This window comes from Macrotis lagotis, chromosome 7 (assembly GCF_037893015.1).
Source record: "Macrotis lagotis isolate mMagLag1 chromosome 7, bilby.v1.9.chrom.fasta, whole genome shotgun sequence".
NCBI classification, from domain to species: Eukaryota; Metazoa; Chordata; class Mammalia; order Peramelemorphia; family Peramelidae; genus Macrotis; species Macrotis lagotis.
This window is the reverse complement of record NC_133664.1, coordinates 120,949,538-120,967,234: the sequence shown is the minus strand read 5'-3', so window position 1 is coordinate 120,967,234 and position 17,697 is coordinate 120,949,538. Positions and strand designations below refer to the sequence as shown.

Here is a 17,697-nt window from a genome sequence, read left to right as displayed (position 1 = left end):
TTTTCCTTGCAAAAACCTAAAAAAAAAGGTTTATTTTCTGTGCAGATGGATAAACTGAGACACAGAATTTTTTTTTCTGAATCTTAACGTTCTGCACCTGACTTATTGGAAAGAGGAAAGTAAAGGAATAGGCATTTATTACAGAATCTACTAGGTGGCAGACATTGTGCTGAGACAGCCCTGAGAGGTAGGTGCTGTTATCCCCATTTTACAACTGAGGAAACTGAGGCAAATGAGTTGTCACATGACCAGTCTGAGGCCACATTTGAACTCAGCTCTTCCTGACTCCAGGCTCAACACTCAATCATTAGGATTTATTATTTATTTTCATTAGCATTTATGGGCTTTGGCAATTAATCCCTATATTTTACATTTTATATAGCTGTCATTCATTTCCACAAGTGAATCTTGAAGTAAGTCTAGGTCTCAAAAAATATCCTTTTGAACTTTTCAATGAGGCAAGCTTGATGGCACAATAAGGATAATGGCCCTTCCAGTCATATAGTAACATATGACCAAACTCCTCCTCTGCCTCATTTTCTCATCATTAAAATGGTAATAATAGACTATTTCCCTAGGTTGTTGTGAGGATCAAATAATAAATGTGAAGTGTTTTTGAAAACTTTAAGGCTGCAAATAAATCCTAGCTATTATTCCAATTAGGAATCATTTGTGTATCAGGGAGTATAGACACTCACCCTCTTTGGCAATTAACTGGTTAGCTAATTGGAATATCACTTGAGTGACCCAGATTGTTGAGAATGCTCAGCCCTGAAGGTGTAATCCATGTTTGTGTTGAATGCTGTTGACTTAATATTTTTCAAATGGGGAACACTTTAATACAAATCAATTTGGGTTAATGATTTGATCGTGAAATCCTCCACATGAAAGAATTGAATGGTTTATTTTAGATGTAAGTCAGTAGGGTATAATTGAAGAAAATGCTTTCAGATACTAGGTTAAATATTTACTTATGACAGCCACTTCAGGTGAACAAAAAATGGAATTCTGGAGAGTGTTCAGCAAATATACATAATGTATAACCAGTACTTAGATATCCTTTGTCTACTAAGATGATGCTTTGGACAAATACTCCGAGTTTTTTTTTCCCCCAAATAATGGATTTTATGCTAATCCATCCATACTCATTGAGGGGCCAAAGACACATTTTACAAGACAGTTTGCTAGTGTTAAGGATGTAATCCATGGTCATGGAATAAAGTAAAGTTGACCTGGGGAAGAACTGACACCATGACCTTGACCTTCTGGGGACCCCAACCTATTAAGCTAACCAACTATATAGCTACTCTTTGGCATTAGTACCCAGGACCAGGCAAGAGTACTACCAAAAATTCATTCTGGGATACTAGAAACTACAGTATTATGGGGTTTCCTGGTGGTTTGGGTCAAGAAGAAATTAATTGCCAAGCACTTAGGCACTAGTGTGAGTCTAGCTGAGGCTAATTGGGACAACTGACCATGGACTAATTCAGAACAAAGCAAGATCTTCCAAGGGAATGAATTATAACAAAACTTTCAACCTGAAGTAGATTCAAGGGTAAGAAGATGTATTAAACCTGAATCCCACACAGGAGAATCTAAAGAGTATGAATCAGAAACCAATGACAAGGAGATTCAAAATAAGGATAGGCAACCAAGTGGGAAGCCCAAGAAGCTAAAACTTCCAAAAAGGAAATCACAGTAGAATTTAGGGTATGGACTCTTCAATTGTACTTATCCTATTTTTAATGTGATACTTCATAGCTAAGACCACAACTTCTTTAGATGCAAGCTGTTTGAACATAGATCTCAAACTGGAAGGGACCTGGTCAAGAATAGTCTGTTCTTTTCATTTCTTTTTTTTTTTTAATTTTTAATTTATTTAACACAATGGGATTAAGTGATTTGCCCAAGGTCATACAGCTAGGCAATTATTAAGTGTCTGAGATCAAATTTGAACTCAGGTTCTCCTGACTCCAAGGTTGGTACTCTATTCACTACACCACCTAGTTGCCCCTTTTTCATTCTAATGCAGTAAATATCAATATACAGAATCCACATAAACAAAAGATCATTGGGGAGAATCTTCAATTTTTAAGAATTTAAAAACCAAAGCAATTGAGAACCATTGCTCTATTACCCTCATTTTATAGATGCAAAAACAAACCCAGAAAGGGAAAGAGACTTAGCCAAAGTCACAAAGTAGCAAATATAGACAAGACTATCTCCAAATCCAAAATTATTTCCTTTAAAGCAAGAATTTTTAACCTTTAGTTTTGGATTCAAAAAAACCTTTTTTTTTGATAGTCTGGTTGTTCAATATATAAAAAGGGTTTCAATGAAACTTTAGTTGTCAATTTTTATTTATTTGCAAAACCTAAATACAACAATCCCAAATTAAAAATGCTTACACTAATTACCTTCTTCCCACCAACATCTCTATAATCTGTTGCACCTGGTACCAGTGGACCCTGCAGCTAAGATATGGCCCGTTTTTAAAGTTGTCAGATTCCATTTGATCCTTCCCTGCTACAAAATATCTTTTTCTATTACATTAACAGTCTTTCAAGAATTATTGTAGGACTTTTGTCATAAAGATATTCATGAGTCACCCAGCAGACTCTGTGGCAGCCAGTTCTGTTCCTGGAGATGATTAATAATAATGAATCTTTTTAAATGGTACTTTTCACATCATCTGTATCAAAAAACTCGTTTTGGATTAAATATGTCTAAAGAATGCCATTAATTATCCATATGTAAAATAACCATTGTCAGTCTGAGTCTCCTTCTGGCTCATTTTATTTCAAGCAATGAGATGAAAGTATGTTTGTTAGTTGAGAGCAGTGATGGTGACAGGAAGTGGGGAAAGCTGATTTACAGTTTTCATAACTCCATCACTCACCACCAAGCTATTCACAGGGAATTCACAGCAAAGTAAGGAGTAGATGCTTTACAAGGAAAAAAGTATGGAGCAAAAATACTTAATGGGGAAATTGAAAGCCAGCATAAGTAAGGTGATAATAGCTGTTGTCTGAGTTCAGATCATGAAAGAGTTCATTCCAAGATAACAAAAATAATGTGACTCTGAGGAATCACTGTCCATATTCTGAACACAATAGTATAATTCCAAAGGACAATAATGAAACCTACTTGCTGATAGAGGGTGACAGACTTCAGATGAGACCTATTTTTGAACATAATCAATGCAGGAATTTTGTTTTACTTAATTATGCATATGTATTATGAGGTGAGGGTTTTTTTCCCCTCTCCCAATGGGAGGTTGGAGGGAGGAGGGAGAAAAAAATTATTGTTGAATGAAAAAAAAATTTAGGAGCAGCTAGGTGGTGCAGTGGATAGAGTCAGGAGGACCTGAGTTCAAATCCAGCCTCAGACACTTAATAATTGCCTAGCTGTGTGATCTTAGGCAAGTCACTTAACCCTATTGCCTTAAGTAAAAAAATAAAAATAAAGTAATTTTAAATAGGATAGGACTGCCCTATAGATGTGCAGATGTTGAGAGGCAGAAAGACAGACCCAGAGAGGAGATACTTCAAGTAAATGCTATTGTCCTTGATTTTGATTCCTGGTGACTTTTTTTAATAGATTATCAAAGAGACTGTGAGCATTTACAAATAAAGGAGCAATCATTTTTTTTTTAGATTTTTCAAGGCAATGGGGTTAAGTGGCTTGCCCAAGGCCACATGGCTAGGTAATTATTATTAAGTGTCTGAGGCCAAATTTGAACCCAGGTCCTCCTGACTCTATCCACTGTGCCACCTAGCTGCCCCAGGAGCAATCATTTTAAAAGAAAAAGTGTGGATTATGTTCTGAACTGTAATACTCACACATGGCCTGTGCTCTAGGTCACCTTGTGCCTTCTTTTATGGAAAAAAATAGCCTAAATGGTCAGAAAATACTTATTTTAGGTAAATGGTATGAGGCCAAATAGAATTAAGTCTTTCATCACTGCTAATAATTTTGTAAGGGAAGGAGGAATTAGGGTTCATATTAATTCTATCCAAAGCCCCCTCTAGCAAAAGCTCAATGAACAATAGGCCTGGCCAACTCTACATTTTCTCTAACAAGGTTTTAATTTATCCTTATCAGATTTAAGCTTTTAAGTTTCACCCCATTATTTAAAGCTATGGGGATCTTTTTTTTATTTCAACTCTATCATCTAGAATATTAGCTATCCTTTTTTCTGAGGAATCAACCACAAATTTGGATAGCAAGCTATTTATGATTCCATCTGAATCACTGAAGCTATAATGATTCTTAGCAATCACCACTTTGCTTTCCAAGAGTTCACAAACCATCACTTTAATTATAGGGTAAAGAATTTTGCCAGGAAACAGTCAAGCTCTATGGTCTATAGTTGAAAATCCTCACTTTTTCCTTTAAGAAGAAAAAAAAAACCATTTGCTTATATCCAAAGTAACACTAAAGGTTGAAATGGACTTAGTGACTATAGTTCTCTGTTCCCAAAAGGAATCTCTATTTAACCTTCAAGACAAGTAGTCATCCAGCCTCTTGCTTGAAGATTTCCAATTAGGAAGAACCCACTTACCTTCTCCCAAAGCAGATCATTCCACTTTTGGACAGCTCCAATTGAACTTGTCTCTTTGCAGCTTCCACTCATTATTCTAGGTTCTGCCCTTTGGTATCAAATGGAATATGTCTTGATACCTCTTTCCCATGTTAAACCTTCAAACACTTGAACTCAGCTATCTTGACCCCTCTGAAAATTCTGTTCTCCGGGTAAACATTCCAAGTCCCTTCAACCTGACACAGACTTAATGCCTTTCACTAACCTAGTTGCTCTGTTCTGAACCCTTTCCAGAAGATTGTCAATTTTCTTCTAAACTATCACACCCAAACCTGAATATGATACTCCAGAATGGCATCACCAGGACAGAAATAATACTAATAATACCAACTAGCATTTATAAAACCTTTTTTCAAAGTGTGATATATGTCTCATTTTATCCCCACAACAGCCCTGTGACAGATGATACTATTATTCCCACTTTACAGATGAAGAAAATGAAGCTGAGAGCTATTAAGTGACTTGCCTGGGAACTCACAGCTAACAAATTTCCAAGGTAAGACTTGAACTGAGTGAATGTAGTGAATACAGTGCTGAACCTGAAGTCAGGAAAACCAGAATTCAAATCTGACCTCAGACACTTAGCTGTATGATCCTGGGCAAGTTGTTTAACCCAGTTTGCCTCAGTTTCCTCATCTGTAAAATGAGTCAGAGAAGGAAATAGCAAACCACTCCAGTATCCCTGTCAAGAAAACTCCAAATGGGGGCGGCTAGGTGGTGCAATAGATAGAGCACTGGCCCTGGAGTCAGGAGTCCCTGAGTTCAAATCCGGCTTCAGATGCTTAATAATTACCTAGCTGTGTGGCCTTGGACAAGCCACTTAACCCCATTGCCTTGAAAAAGAAAAACTAAAAAAAAAAAAAAGGAAAAAAAGACAACTCCAAATGGAGACACCAAGAGTCAGACACAACTGAAACAACTAAACAGCACTAATTCCTTCTCCATCACTCTTAACTACTGTATCATCTAGCTGTCTCTAGGTGACTGTTAAAAAACAGAGATTACCACTTTATTCCTGGAGGATGATAAAACATGGATTAGGCACTATGTATTAGGGTAACTTGGTGGCACTGTGGAGAACTTGATAGGAGGCCATACAGTAAGCAGCTGGTTCTGTTTAAAAAAGACAGTACATCTTCTAAGGAGTCCTGAGTGATGGAGGTTTGTGAACAATTTGCATGGAGTCAGAACTCTAAGAAGTCCTCTGGCTATTAGCTAAAAGAATCTAAGAGATTTATAATGCTGCCAGCAGACAAGATAGCTGACTCTGCTTCCAGAGCCACCTTTCCTTTCCTGTCAGCTAAAAATATTCTTCAATGTACAAGCAGCCAATTCTACAGGGCTCTGGTCCAATTATTGCTACAGAACAATAGTCTCTGCCAAACTATTGCTGCTGGAGTCCCACCCCCACTACCAAACCACTTGGAGGTTTACCAGTGGTTTGGCCATTGTTTTGACAGAGAATAAGTCTTTGGGTTGGGAGAGGAAACAATATTCTTAAATTCCTACCTAGGAAGCTTGTTATGATTAGGGATAATCATTAAAGATTCAGGGAAGAACTCCCCAGGGAAAAGTCTCTTGATCCAAGGAGACTAGGAAGTCAAAGTTCACTAGGATACAAAATCCAAAGGGAAAGCACTGCTGTGGGCAGAACAATGAGGGTCAGATTTGTTCTTTGGGGACTCTAGAAGGTAGAAGATACAAGAGGGCAAATTTCAGCCTGATAAAGACAGATGTAAGAGTTGGAGCTCTTTAAAAGTAGAATGCTAATGTGTTCTCTGCATTTCTCTCTCCACTCTCCATCCTTCACTGGAAATCAAATTATCCACGATAACCTCTTGATTTATGTGTTATATATGTATATAAATAGATATACATGCGTACATGTGTGTCTGTGTATGTATATTATATATATGTAATGATCATATATATATATATAATAGCCCTCCCTAGCTTCTAAAAGAATGTGTATTCTATGTCCAAAGAGTAATCAAACTTTTACAAATCCTTTGATCCAGTTACCCAATCTGTATTCCAAAGAGTTTATAAAATTAATTATACACAATTAATTATAACTGCTCTTTTTGTGGTACCAGAGTATTAGAAATTGAGTGAATGCTCATTAGCCATTGAGGGAAATGGTTGAACAAGCTGTAGTATATGAATGTAATAGAATTACTATTGTGTTATAAGAAATGATGAGTAGGCAGATTTCAGAAAAACCTGAAAAGATTTACATGAACTGATGCAGAATCAGGAGAACATTGTACATAGCAACAGCAACATTGTGCTATGATTAGCTGTAATAGATTTAGCTCTTCTCAGCAATACATTGATCCAAAACAATTCTAAAAGATTAATGATGGAAAATGTTATCCACCTCCAGGGAAAGAACTATGGAGTCTGAATGAAGCTCAAAGCTATTTTCACTTTTCTGTTTTTTGTTTTTGTGGTTTTTCTTTTTTGTTTCTTTCACACCATGTCTAATGTGGAAATATCTATAACATGATTATACATTATACACATAACCTTTATCAGATTGCTTGCCTTCTTGGGGAGGGGAGAAGAGAGAGGGAGAGAGAAAACTTTGGAACTCAAAATCTCATTAGAAATGAATGTTGGGGCGGCAAGGTGGCTCAGTGAAAAAGATAAAGCACCGGCCCTGGAGTCAGGAGTACCTGGGTTCAAATCCGGTCTCAGACATTTAATAATGACCTAGCTGTATGGCCTTGGGCAAGCCACTTAACCCCATTTGCCTTGCAAAAAAACCCTAAAAAAATGAATGTTAAAATTATATATGTAATTGGAAAAATAAAATACTATTAATCAAAAAAATGGTCTTTGAGGTTAGAAAATGTGTCAAACTTTTTTTGCCTCTCTTTGAATTGCCACCATTTAACATAATGACTAGAACTTTTTATGTTTCTTGTTATGATTATGATACTGATGATTTTTACCTTTTCTCTCTGGTACCTAACTAGTGTGATGCACTTTGTAAGTACATAGATTCTTATGGTGGTAGTGGTAGTGACAGATGTTGTAGAAGAGAATTGAGTGGGGCATAGTAAATGATTTCTGAAGTCACTTGCATTCTAAATTTGTGATTTTGTGAACAAAGTGATTTCTTAAATAGAGCAAATGAAGCAAGGCTGTTTTCTACACTGGCAGATGAGACATTTTGAAGTTATACATTTTCAAAGTTATTAGTACAGGTATGTCCTAATAGTGAGGTCTTGTGAACGTGAGGGTTATATCCTAATTGCTTATGTGTTCTTTCATATAATAATCAAGGACTATCCAATGAACCCAATCCCTATAAGACTCTGAAGAGGGCATCAGTATTTTGACTGATGCAGTTCTCCATATGGAAAAATCTAGGGAGACTGCTCCCAGGAGAGCCATGAAAACATGTAATGGAAGTACATTAGAAAGACTTTGGAGTATGCATCAACTTTCTGTACCTGATTCTGGTTTGCTAACCTCTGATTGACTAAAGTTGAAGGACCAGAACTGGGGTTATCTTCCAAAGGACTAAATTAACTTCAGTCTTTTCTCTCTGTCAGACTTCTGCTGTTGGTTTGACTCCTTCATTGATGGCATCTGGTGAGAAATAATCCTGCAAAAGGAGTTTAGGACTTTTCCCTATGAGGTCTCTGAGAGGTGAGGCCAGAGAGTACTTGCTATATTTTTCCCTATTAAGTCCTGTTAAGAATCCTTGGTCTTTTGTTGTTGTTGTTTGCAAGGCAATGGGGTTAAGTGGCTTGCCCAAGGCCACATGGCTAGGTAATTATTAAGTGTCTGAGGCTGGATTTGAACTCAGGTACTCCTGACTCCAGGGCAGATGCTCTTATTCACTGTGCCACCTAGCCGGCCCAATCCTTGGTCTTTTAAACAAAAATTTGCAAGAGGGTAGATTCTAAAGGGTCTCATCAAGTGCTCCCTCTGACACTACTAAAAACCTGTCTGTTCCTAAACAGTCTAATTCAAACTGTAATCAGAGATTAGGTTCTGCAGATGTTTATTTTCACTTTTGCAGTAAGAAGTAAAATTTAAATCCTTCCAAGTAGTAACAGATGCACAAGAAAATAACCTGCCCATCTGTTTGTCTTGATCTGATCTCAAAAATGCACAGAAAATCCAATTGTGATGTACCATAACCATGAATTTAGTTTCTGAGGAAAGCTAGCTGGACAGTGCCACTCCATGCATAATCTTGTAAAAATACTTATTGTTTGATGAAAACACTATAAACTTAGCTGAGGTCTAACCATTCTCTTGAAAACAGAAGAAATAGCAAATAGAATGTTTTAGAAAATAGAAGTGGGTAAATATTACTAGTCTTTGCTATGAAAACTGTGAAAAATTACTATATGCATGATTTATATCAAATTGCTTACTTTCTCAAGGAGGGGTGAGGAGAGAGAGAGAGAAGGAGAAAGAATTTGGAACTCGAGATTTTTAAGAAATATTAAAAAATTTGTTTTGCAAGGAAGATAATTCATAACTTGGGGGTTTTTAAAGTGAATATTGATAATATGGATCTATATTTAGCATGGTTATCTATATATGTATATATAGTCTATAGTGGATTGCTTTCTGTCAAGGAGGAAAAGGAAGAAGGGAGAAAAAAGTAAAACTCAAAACTGTAAAAAAAAAAGTGATTATTGAAGATTGCCATTGCATGTAGTTGGAAAAATAAATATTTTTTAAAAAATAAATAAATAAGGGGGCGGCTAGGTGGCGCAGTGGATAAAGCACTGAACCTGGAGTCAGGAGGAGTACCTGAGTTCAAATCTGATCTCAGACACTTAATAATTACCTAGCTGTGTGGCCTTGGGCAAGCTACTTAACCCCATTTGCCTTGCAAAAACCTAATAAATAAATAAATAAATAAATAAATAAATAAATAAATAAATAAATAAATAAATAAATAAATAAAGATGAATATTGAAACTTTGTTTTTGCAAGTAACTGGAAGAAAATAAAATTTTAAAAATTTGACTTACAAGGAATTTAAAAAAACTAAATGAAATAAAACACTATTAAAATATACCTTGATTCAAAAAAAAATTATTGCTATCTTTTGTTTTTATATTACCTTTATTTCCCAAAATATCCCCTCCTCCTCCACTTTTCAGAGAACCATCTCTTATTAAAAAAAAAAGAAAAAAGGAAAAAATTCAGCAAACCTTAGCAGCTCATCCTAAGGATTTATGGGATATATCTTTGCTCTTGACTTGAAGCCCCTGATAGCTATGTTCCCCCTATTTGTTAAGGGTTAGTGACTAGCATCCTAGTTCCATTTAGCCCCTTAACTTTTCATTTCAAAGATATTTCAACAACAAACATACAAGTATTTCTCCCAATTTCTCCAGGCTATATATCCCCCCTAACCCCTGGGTCTCTAGGGAGTAGGTTCAAAAATTAGCTCATTTCCTTCATAGCATTGATCCTATCAAGTCCAGTTCAAAGGCAGAATTTTTGTCAAATGAACCTTTATTTCTGCTTTCACTGACATGAGTCCAGAAATTCACTCTCTTAGATTACTCCCTGCTCCTCTAAGCACTAATGATGGGCTGGTAACCATATCCAGGCTGAATTCTGACTCCTCGATTCCAGTACCCTAGTCTCCCAATCAAGTTGGAGACTCTACTCTCTGCAGAAAAAAAAAAAGAATCCACTCCCTAGAACAGAAAAAAAATGAATGAAAAGGCCAAGGATACAGACCCATTTCAGGTGAAGAAGGCCTCAAAGTCTTTCCCCTTAAAAGGTCTCTTGTTGGACACCATTACACTGTCAGAATGCTACTTAAGAGGAGGAGGCCCAGGGACAGACAGAATTGATTCTTTTTGAAGATATCAACAAATCTAGTTACACAGCTAATTTTTTCTTTATAAAAAGGTTCCTCACAACTATTTGGTGTAAAATAAAACCAGTTACAGGATATCTGCTTATGCCCTGCAGTCTCTCCAGGCATTTGTCATTTTCCTAGAAAACATCTCCATGGAGAGATGCCATCTAAATAAACCATTGAGGTCTGGGCAAATGCCAGGTCCCCATTACATTACTTTCTAGGTTTTTCTGAAATCACTTTTTTCATAATTTCTTATGGTACAATTACATTTGATAAAATTTACATATCATAATTTACATACCAAATTTATATAATAGCCATTCTCCACTTTAATTTCTATTTGTTTGACACTATAAAAAGAGCTAATATATTTTTGTGCATATGGAACCTTTTCCTTTAATTTATTGGGGGAACAGTCCTAGTATAGATAATATTGAGTCAAAGGTTATATGCAGAGTTTATCAAATTTGGGGACATGGTTCCAAATTGCTTTCTGTATACATGTTTCCATTACCTACTGTTGTTCACAGTGACTGGAAATGGAATGTTTCCTGGTCACTATTCCCTTCTATAAGTTTTCTCCCTTTATTAAGCTTCTGGAAGGTGGAGGCTGTCTTGATTTTGCATCTGTATCCTTAGCATTTAGTATAGTGTTTATCACATGTTAAGCATTTAATAAATGCTTTTCATTCACCAACTTGTTCATAATTAACATTCCACTGAATTCATAGGTTTGTTTAGCTGTTCCATCAATCCAGTTATTACTATAAAAAAGGGTTGCTAGAAATATTCTAGTTTATATGGACTATTTCTTTTGCTCCCTGATATTCTTTGAATATATATCTGGCAGTGGGATCTCTGGTCAAAGGATGTAGTTTTGAATGATTTTCTTTGCATGATTCAAAATTTCTAGGATGGTTGAGTAAATTGACAGTTCTAGTAACAATGCTTGAGTACATTTGCTTCTTCTCACCCCTTCCAAACAAGCTACTTGTAATTTTAGTAATCTTTGTCAATTTGCTGGCTATGACGTGAAACCTTATAGTTGTTTTAATATACATCTATTTATAATTAATGATTTGAAATATTCTTTTTTTTTAGGTTTTTGCAAGGCAAATGGGGTTAAGTGGCTTGCCCAAGGCCACACAGCTAGGTAATTATTAAGTGTCTGAGACCGCATTTGAACCCAGGTACTCCTGACTCCAGGGCCAGTACTTTATCCACTGCGCCACCTAGCCGCCCCTGAAATATTCTTAAATATGATAAATAATAAATTTTTTTCTTAGGGGACTGTTCATATCCTTTAATCATTTTCTTTTTGGAGAATGATTTTCCATTAGGAAATGATCTTATATAATTTTAGTTGTTGCCTACTTATCTTGGATAACAGAACTTAATCAAAAATATTTGATATATTTTCCTCTAATCAACTACTTCCCTTCTTATCTTTTTATATTATTTTTATTCATACAGAAGCTTTTCAATTTTTTTATTTATGGCTATGAGGTTAAGTGGCTTGCCCAAGGCCACACAGCTAGGTAATTTTTAAGTGTCTGAGGCACATTTGAACTCAGGTACTACTGACTCCAGGGACAGTGCTCTCTCCACTGTGCCACCTAGCTGTCCCTAAGCTTTTCAATTTTAAGTAAGCAAAATTATAAAAAAAAATTTAATTGTCTCTCTTGCTTAGTTAAGTACATCCCCTTCACTTTTATGGAGATGATAATTGAATTCATGAGAGCTGATGAAATCATCAATAGCATAGGACTGAGAAAGAAGAGAAGAGGACCCAGGACAAACTTTTGAGGGACACTCAGATTTAGCATATCTTACATGAATGAAGATGCAGAAAAAGAGACAAAGATAGGTAGTTAGGAGGACAATGAGAACAGTGCAGCATCAAAACTGATAATCAGTAACTTTGGAGAGAATGGCTTCAGTCAAATGATGAGATCAGAAGCTATAATACAAAAATTTAAGAAGAGGATAAAAGGAAAGGAAGTGATGTCTCTAATTGCATAAAGTTTTCTCAAGGAGTTTTTCCATGAAAGGGAGATATGGGATGATAGTTACCAGAGATGACTTAGATAAGGTGAGGATTTTTGTAGATTTTTGTAGGAATTCCTAGAACATTGGTGAAAGAAGAGGCCAGATTGAAAACAATGAGATGCCTAAAGGACATCCAATGTCAATAAGACAAGATTAAACAAAATTAAAGGCTGAAAAAAAAGAAGACTTTTAAGATATATCAAATGCAAATTCCTTGGGAAACAAGTCAAGAAAATATAAACCCAAGAATAAACATATTATTTGCAAACCATTATTTAAAAAAATATAAAAAAGTGAATTTCAAGATTTCAAGATATCAGATTTCAGATTTGAAAAAATTATAAATGAAAAATTTCCTCTTAGAACCAAAGGATAAAACAAAATAGAAAGAATCCATTGATTACCTCCAGAAAGAAATCACAAAAATGAAAATTCCCAGGAATGTCAAAGGAAAAGGAAAAAACAAGAAGTAACCAAAAAGGAGTTTAGTAACAAGGAAATACTATCAGAATCATGGAAGACTTAGCAATTGCCATTATAAAGAAGAGGAAAGATTAGAATAGAATACTCCAAAAGGCAAACAATAAAAGCTGACAACCAAAGATAATCTGTCTGGCAAAACTAAGTATAATCCTAAAAGGTAAAAAATATGAATCTTTAATAGAACAAAAGATTTCCAGGCATTCCTAAAGAGAATGTCAGTTCTGACTTTGAAATGGAATGGTAGGATACAAGAAAAACCTAGAGAAACATGTAATCAAAAGGAAATATGTGGGACTGAATTGTTTATCATTGTTAATGTGGAGAAACACATGTCAGGCAAACTTCTTTTATGACTTCATGATTCAGAGGAGTGGGAGTAAAGAAAAGAAAAACTTCAAGTGGACAGGTTGAAACAAAATACCAATTAACAGTAACTGCAAACTTTGGGATGAACTCAGTCATAAAATAGTAGAGTATAGCAAAATGAATTAGGAAATAAAATTCTACAATTTGCTGTTTTCAAGATTAGGTGAGGGTTCACATAGAATAAACACAAAGAGTTGGAGGAAAATCAATTATGGTTAAGAGAGAGGCAGCAATCAAAATTTCAGATAAACCTATAATAAATATAGACATGATAAAAAAGATAAAGCAGGAAAATTACATTATACTAAAAGACACTAGATAATAAATCATTATCAATAACTTATCAGGAAAGTTGATCAAATTAGAGTGAGAAATAGTAAAATCATAAGAGTAGAGGACTTTAATGTACTCCTTTCAGATACAGACTAATTTTGCTAAAAGATAAGTAAGAAATAAGTTAAGAACTGGAATAGAATTTTAGAAAAATTAAAAATTATAGAGTTCTAGTGATTGCTGAATGGCAACAAAAAGGTACATATACATGCATCATATATATACATATATGTATATACTCAGCTGTATATGACACCATCATGTATTGAAGCATAAAGACCACCAAAATTGTAGGAAAGTGGAAATATTAAATGTATCATTTACTGATCACAATGCAATAAAAATTATATTTAAGAAAAGGTTCATAAAGAAGAATTTAAACTTATGACGATGATAATAATAGCTAACTCTTATAGCTTATAAGTGTTAGCTTAAAGTTAACACATAGATTTATAAGCTAACACTTATAATACATGTGTCAAGTATTAGTATTAAAGCATTTTATAATTATTATGTCATTTGATCCTTTCAACCACCTTGGGAGGTAGGTGCTGTTTTTAATTCCTATTTTTTATAACTTTTATTTTATTTTATTATATTATTGTACCTTTTATTTTATTATTTTATTCCTATTTTACTCATCAAGCTGTCAATGAAATACTTTAAAGAACTAGATAATTTATTATATTATTGTACCTTTTATTTTATTATATTATTTTATTCCTATTTTGTTCATCAAGCTGTCAATGAAATATACTTTATAGAACTAGATAATAATGAAATTCAAATGAAGGAATGAAAGATCAAGAATCTCAAAAGTAATGATAAAAAAGTAGGAAAAAAGAAAAATCTAACTACAGCTCTCAAATTATATTACGATGTAGTATTTTTTAAATTTTGTATTACTGAGAGAGAATGATTGAGCAGTAGAAGTAGTTAAATATACAAAATATAGAAGCAAACAAACAATAGTATGTTAGATAAATCCAAAGACCCCAATTACTAGGGAAAGAACTAATCATTTGGCAAAAAAATTTAAGGGAAAACTGGCAGCAGTCTGAGAAAAATTTGATTTAGACTAATGTCTTTAGACTAATAGTCTTTAGACTATGATAAATTTATAATGGATACATGATCTGGATATGGATCACATTATAAACAAATTAGAGGCTCAAGAAAGAAAGTATCTTTGTTATCTATGGAAAGGGAAAGAGTTTATGACCAAACAATGAGAAGATGATACAAGATAAAATATCAATTTTGATTCTATAAATTAAAAGTTTTTTATTACTTTTTTTTTTAGGTTTTTGCAGGGCAATGGGGTTAAGTGGCTTTCCCAAGGCCACACAGCTAGGTAAATATTAAGTGTCTGAGACCAGATGTGAACCCAGGTAATTTAAAAAAAAATTAGAAGAGAAATAGGTAGCTGGAAAAAAAATTTTGCAATGAATTTCCCAAATAAAGACCTCATTTTCATGATAGGAAATTGATTCAAAACTGTAAAATTGAGAGCCATTCCTCATCAACTAAAGTAAAAGGACATGAAAAGACATTTTTCAAAGAGAGAAATCTAAGCTATCAACAACTATGTGGGGGGGGGAGTTTCAAATCACTAGTAAGAAAAATGCAAATTAAAGCAACCTGAAGTTCCATCTCATACCCAGCAAACTTCCAAAGATGATAAAAGAAAATGGAAAATATTGAAGAAGGCATAGGAAAACATGTACACTAAATGAACTGTTGGTGAGTTGGTCCAGTTATTCTGGAAAGTCATTTAAAAGTATGCCCCCAAAGTTACTTATCTGTGATCCAGCTATGCTACTACTAGGCTTATGAAAGGAAGAGGAAAAAAAGATTTAAAAAAGCAAAAATATTCATTCTTTTGGCATTCAGAAATTTGAAACTAAGGGAGTGTCCAATTGAGAAATTGTTAAAGAAATTCTAGCATATTAATGCAAATGGATATTGTGTCTTACTGATTGAGGAAATGAATGATTTCTGAGGAAACCTGGAAGATGTCTATAAACTGATGCACAGCAAAGTGAGCAAAGTCAGAACAATTTATACAATAATAATATTATAGAGGAAAAACAATTTTGAAAAATTTTAGAACTCTAAGGCAGATAATGAAAGTGAAAAGGCCACTCACCTTTCAGTGAGGTGATCATCTTAAAATATACTAAGAGAACATAGGTTCTGTAACATGACCAATGTGGTAATGTGTTTTATAGGAATGTACATCTATGTTTTAAGGACTTTATTTTGGAGAGATTTCAAAAAATTTGCTCAATGTTGAGATTTCGGGGGAGGAAGAATAAAAGAAAAATATAAGGATGACTCTTTAGGAGGTGGAGAGGGAGATACAGATGCACAGTGTCTGACACACAGTGGACACTTAATAAATGTTTATTGATTATTACTGATTGATATAAAAACAGATCGCCAAAAATGTTATTTTAAAAAAAAATGTTATGTCAGTGGCACAACTGACCTCCACTCCCAGATTTCTCAAAGATTAATCAGATATTTGTGTTTTAAAGATTTAAACAGTCCCATGATTGAACTCCTTATCCAAAGGTGGGAGGTAAGACCAAAACTGGGTAACTTCTTTAATCCTTTAAATAAATCCTTTAAATCGAATTTTTCTACATAAGATTTGGAAACAGGAGGAAAGAAGCATTTATTAATGGTTAGTATGCTTGGCGCTTTACAAATATCATTTGATTCTCAAGGAATCATTTAACAGCTGAGGAAACCAAGGCAGACTGGGGTTGGGGGGATTTATTGAAAGTCACACAGCCCAACCATTATCTTATTATATAATTTTGTTATCTCTTATACTTCATGTTTCTTCCTTAAGGATATGATTTCTCTCTTATCACATTCAACTTAGTGTATAGCATGGAAACAATGTAAAGACTAACAGACTGCCTTCTGTAGGAGGTGGGGGGAGGGAAGCAAGATTAGAGGGAAAATTGTAAAACTCAAAATAAATAAAATCTTTATTAAAAAAAGAACCTTAAAAAAGAGATATATGAAAGTCACACAGTCCAAGCGTTATTTTAATTCGCAATTTTGTTATCTCTTATACTTTATGTTTCTTCCTTTAGGATATGATTTCTCTCATCACGTTCAATTTAGATCAATGTAAACCATGGAAACAATGTAAAGACTGACAGACTGCCTTCTGGGGGTGGGGGTGGGGGTGGGGGAGGGAAGCGAGATTAGCGGGGGAAATTGTAAAATTCAAAATAAATAAAATCTTTATTTTAAAAAAGAACCTTTAAAGAGAGAGACAGAGGAAAGTCACAGAGTCAGATTTAACTCACTCCACAGCCGAAGAACTGCCTCCACTGTTCCATTTTGATGCCTCCTCCAAAGGGGAGGATAAGGATTAAAGAAGACAGGAAGAGGGGCGGCGGTAGTGGATAGAGCACCGGCCCTGGAGTCAGGAGTACCTGAGTTCAAATCCGACCTCAGACACTTAATAATTACCTGGCTGTGTGGCCTTGAGCAAGCCACTTAACCCCATTGCCTTGAAAAAAAAACTTAAGAAAAAAAATACAGGAAAAAAGAAGAAAGGTCGGGTCAGTATGGGAGGCTTTCGGAAAGATGTGCCAAGGTGATTTGGGCAAGTCAGTAGACTCTGCCCGCAGGGAGCTTCCACTCGCCTAGGGGAAGGGATTTCATGAATTTCATGAATTTTCAGACGGGGATCTGGGAGGGCTGACCTAAGGACTAGAGGTGAGGATCCCTTCGAGAGGGAGGGGGTACCCACCTGGCCGCTGTTCGCAGGTACAACAGGTAGACCCCCTGCGTCCTCCCTCGGCATCCCCGCGAACATGAAGCGGGTTGAGAGAGTAGCTGGCGAGGACAAGGGCACGGGGGACAGGGACCCGGAGAAGGAGCGCCCCACTGGGGGGGGGGGGCTCGGCCTTCTCTGCAGCCCGCCTCCCCCGCTCCCCTCCCCTCCCCCACCCCCTTTGCCCCTAGTAACAGAATAAAC

General features: G+C 35.3%; 1 long non-coding RNA gene across 1 annotated transcript in view; it reads right to left on the bottom strand.

The window, feature by feature from the left end:
• LOC141492952 (uncharacterized) overlaps positions 1–17,648 on the bottom strand; it is a 39,779-nt gene extending 22,131 nt beyond the window's left edge. The window contains exon 1 of the long non-coding RNA XR_012470089.1: positions 17,470–17,648. This is a non-coding gene — a long non-coding RNA (uncharacterized LOC141492952). The remainder of the gene's footprint in view (positions 1–17,469) is intronic.
• Positions 17,649–17,697: the final 49 nt, after the last annotated feature.